The following is a 4,795-nucleotide window of genomic DNA, read 5'->3' as shown; positions in this document are numbered from 1 at the left end:
TGCTAAGAAAGACACTGAGGCTGAGACCCTGGATAGCTGCTCTCAGTCCAAATAGGCCAGCGTTTTTCAGCTGTTGTGCCATGGCACATTGGTGTGCCATGAAAGGTCATAAGAACATAAGAACAGCCCCACTGGATCAGGCCATAGGCCCATCTAGTCCAGCTTCCTGTATCTCACAGCGGCCCACCAAATGCCCCAGGGAGCACACCACATAACAAGAGACCTCATCCTGGTGCCCTCCCTTGCATCTGGCATTCTGACATAACCCATTTCTAAAATCAGTAGGTTGCACATACACATCATGGCTTGTACCCTGATGTACACGTAAGGTCTTTACGTGTTCCAGGGGAGTTTGGAGCACAGCAGTTGCAAATTGCTGGAAAAACTCTTCCAGGTTCTACAGTTTCTTTCTAGGGCAGGTGTCTGTAGTAACATATTGCCTGTTCCTCTTCCCCTGCTGGCTCCGCACAAACAATTCATTACTATGGATAGTTACCCTAGAAACAGAGCCACAGAACTGGGAAGAGTCTCCCAGAAGCCGGAAGTGATATCATAAGAGACGAAGACCATAGAGAAGACCATAGAGGTCAGTGTACAATGATGAGAAGAAAAATGTTGAAAATAACTGAAGTAGGAAATACTAAATAATGCTAATTACTAGGCATATTATTTATTATTTCTTTATTTAAGGGATTTATATTCTAGACAATCAAGATGACTTACAACATTAAAAGTAATAATAAAACATTAATAGGCCTGTGTACATAGTTCTAACAGTATGTTTGCACTTTACCCTGCACATGCCCGATCTCGTCTGATCTCGGAAGCTAAGCAGGGTCAGGCCTGGTTAGTACTTGGATGGGAGACTGCCTGGGAGTACTGGGTGCTATAGGCTTATTCCATAGTCTTTCGAGACTGAAGATTGCCAGCCAACCAACTCCCCAGTTAATATAAAGACTAGGCTGAACCTAGTCAATGAGCCTTTCTTCTAAGTAGAAATGCATAGGACTGTGCTCTAAGAATTTGGTTGTTCTTGAACCATTTCAAAAGTTTGTACCTGGTACATTGAACTTCAATTGAAATGAATAGGGAAGTTCTTCAACACCATCAACTGGACGGACCAATGGCCTAACTCAGTAATGTCACCTCTGTGCATCAGGGACATGCAGTGGATGGAGAGGCAGGTGAGGCAGAGCCTCCTCACCGTAGTCCTTTGAAAAGCATCGCCACCATTATGTGAGGTGCTATTGGAAAAACCGCAGTGGGCAGACTCTGCCTCACCTGCCGCCCCACCCACTGCACATCCCTGGTGTGTATGTGTGTTTGTGAATGTAGTCCCATTTGTACCTCGCTTGAGCTTTAAACTCCTGTAAAGTATTGCTTGGTCGAAGAAAGCAATAGTTTTCTGGACTCTCTTGACTGGCTAATTAATCTCAACTCCAGTTGAGCTTAAGGAAATGCGAATCAAAGCCTTACAACTGTAGCATACAAAGATAGAAGCCAGTGGTCTGTAAAAAAAAAAAACCTTCATTATTTCAACTTCTAATTTGCTAGGTGCCGCAGTAAAAGTTCAGTTCCCAAGACTGGTATTTCATTTCAGGAAGCAAACATTGACCTGAAGGCCATTCCTGTATGGTGCTGAAGGCCTTTTGTATGGGTGCATTTTCTGAAATGAGCTTTTGGAAACTCCAGAACAAAACATACCCTTTCCTCTTGTCAAAACTCTTTTGAACCCAGTTCTGTTCCCCTAACCCTCCCCTTGTGTTCTGTTAAGTATCTGTAACAAAAGGGAAAAGAATTCAGCCTTTGGCACAGGCTGACACAGGCAGCTGCCCCATTCTTTTTTACCATAGTTGCCAATAGTTCCATCCCTCTGGGCAGGGTGGACCTAAAGCCAGGGGCACACCCTGAAGGAATCTAATGGTGCAGGGAAGGACCAAGGCAGAGCCTGAGACCAGTTTGAAGTCAAATCCTGACAGAATCCACTGAGATGATGCTAGGGCTTGGTAGAATCTAGAATTTTGCTGTGCTGTGGTTGGCGAGAGAAGGTCTGTACAACTGTGTATTGTCAGCCTATGCTAGAGAAGATCGTCACCCATCTCTGTCCTCCTCATAACCACTGTTCATTATTTGCTCCAAGAATTCCAGAGTGGCACGTACATGCTTCACTTCCTCCCTCTCAAATTGATCCTACAATGTCTTGAAGTGGACTGAGAGACAGTGACCAGCTCAAGGGCGCCCAGTGAGCTTTATGACAAAGTGGAAATTTGAACCCAAGTCCAACACTCAAAGAATTTTATTAATTTCCCTTACCCATTCTCCAAGGAGGCCAGGACGGTATATAAGGTATGCACTGTGGTGAAAGAGCTACTATGCCTGGCCACAAATAAGAACATAAGAACGTAAGAACAGCCCCACTGGCTCAGGCCATAGGCCCATCTAGTCCAGCTTCCTGTATCTCACAGCGGCCCACCAAATGCCCCAGGGAGCACACCTGATAACAAGAGACCTGCAAGATTTCCTGGGAATTGTAGTTAAGAACATAAGAACAGCCCCACTGGCTCAGGCCATAGGCCCATCTAGTCCAGCTTCCTGTATCTCACAGCGGCCCACCAAATGCCCCAGGGAGCACACCAGATAACAAGAGACCTGCAAGATTTCCTGGGAATTGTAGTTAAGAACATAAGAACAGCCCCACTGGCTCAGGCCATAGGCCCATCTAGTCCAGCTTCCTGTATCTCACAGCGGCCCACCAAATGCCTCAAGGAGCACACAAGACAACAAGAGACCTGCATCCTGGTGCCCTCCCTTGCACTGGCATTCTGACATAGCCCATTTCTAAAATCAGGAGGTTGCGCATACACATCATGGCTTGTAACCCGTAATGGATTTTTCCGTAATGGATTTTTGTCCAATCCCCTTTTAAAGGCGTCCAGGGCAGTCGCTATCACCACATCCTGTGGCAAAGAGTTCCACAGACCAACCACACGCTGAGTAAAGAAATATTTTCTTTTGTCTGTTCTAACTCTCCCAACACTCAATTTTAGTGGATGTCCCCTGGTTCTGGTGTTATGTGAGAGTGTAAAGAGCATCTCCCTATCCACTCTGTCCATCCCCTGCATAACTTTGCATGTCTCAATTGTGTCCCCCCTCAGGCGCTTCTTTTCTAGACTGAAGAGGCCCAAACGCCATAGCCTTTCCTCATAAGGAAGGTGCCCCAGCCCCGTAATCATCTTAGTCGCTAGAGACCGTGGGTCCAGCGAAATGGGTTACAAACGGGAGTGGAAACAGCAGATAGCAAGGATTTACTGTGGATAGAAACTAACATTTATTTCAGTTCATTGCCCCTATTTTTCTGTAAATGCTACCAGAAATACACCAGACTGTTTGGGTGCTGCCTGGAGATTAGTTCAAGAGGCATGGACACCCCATTTTTCTCTTACAACCTGCAGTATTCCAAGCATGCCTCTCCCATGCCTTTTTCAGTAACCTCAGTGGTGCCCTTGTGTTATCATAGTGCTCATAATTTAATGGATGATGGCCGGATCCCAAAGGATCTCCTCTATGGAGAACTCGTGCAAGGAAAGCGCCCTACAGGTAGACCACAGCTGCAATACAAGGACATCTGCAAGAGGGATCTGAAGGCCTTAGGGATGGACCTCAACAAGTGGGAAACCCTGGCCTCTGAGCGGCCCGCTTGGAGGCAGGCTGTGCAGCATGGCCTTTCCCAGTTTGAAGAGACACTTGGCCAACAGTCTGAGGCAAAGAGGCAAAGAAGGAAGGCCCATAGCCAGGGAGACAGACCAGGGACAGACTGCACTTTGTCCCGGTGTGGAAGGGATTGTCACTCCCGAATTGGCCTTTTCAGCCACACTAGACGCTGTGCCAGAACCACCTTTCAGAGCGCGATACCATAGTCTTCCGAGACTGAAAATTGCCAGCATAATTTAAATATCCACCCAGCTATCTCTAAGACCTACCTGATCTATAAAGTTGCCCAGCCTGATCTGTAAAGCTGATCTATAAAGCTGCCCAGTCCACCACTACCCTGGCAGCAATGTACGTATTTATTCAGAGTTCCAATCATATGGCCCTTTTATCATCAAAAAAGTAGCAGGTAGTGTCCCACTGGTGTAAAAAGCCCTGCAACAGCACAAGTATCCCGCCGCTGCAGGGCTGTTTGAGGCTGTTGTCCCTTGGTAGTTGCTGCAGAAGATTCCCACCACCACAGACACCAGACCGTGCCAGGGCATGGGGGAGGGGGAGCAACTGGTTGTGGAGGGGGAGGAACTGGGGGCATGTCAAGAGCAGGAGGGGGTGGATCCAGCAGCAGTGACTTTCACTGGACTTATCCCCATTTTCCAACCCATGTGGCATCAGTAGTGTCCCTCGCATCATGTGCAGGCAACATGTCTGAGTAGATAGGAAATGATAAGATCCCAGGACATTTCTGGGCCCCCTCCTTTGGCTCCAGGGCCCCCCTTTAGACCCTAGGCCCGGGTACAAATTACCCCCTTTACCCCCCCCCGGCCCTGTCCAGAGGGCAGTCGGAATGGAAGTCCAGGTCTAGATCTGGGCTCTGAGTCCAGGTGGGAGCCCAAGTCTACCCACCCAGCAAACCTCGGTCATGGAGGCCAAAGTTCAAATAGGAGCCCATGTCTACCTGCCTGTTGACACTGGCTCTGGAGTGAAGGTAGTGCTCATGCCCACCCACCCCCAACAGTGGATCTGCCCCTGGCCTAAGGAGACTCATAGATGATTGGGCAGCCTAACAGAAAGTAAGTAAAAACTAGTT

The 4,795-nt window shown here is 47.8% G+C and overlaps 1 pseudogene; it reads left to right on the top strand.

Moving 5' to 3' along the window:
* The first annotated feature begins 776 nt into the window (after positions 1 to 776).
* Positions 777 to 895, top strand: LOC136650178 (5S ribosomal RNA; annotated as a pseudogene).
* Positions 896 to 4,795: the final 3,900 nt, after the last annotated feature.

This window comes from Tiliqua scincoides, chromosome 4 (assembly GCF_035046505.1).
Source record: "Tiliqua scincoides isolate rTilSci1 chromosome 4, rTilSci1.hap2, whole genome shotgun sequence".
Taxonomy (NCBI): domain Eukaryota; kingdom Metazoa; phylum Chordata; class Lepidosauria; order Squamata; family Scincidae; genus Tiliqua; species Tiliqua scincoides.
The sequence above is the reverse complement of the archived record's forward strand: the minus strand, read 5'-3'. Positions and strand labels throughout refer to the sequence as shown.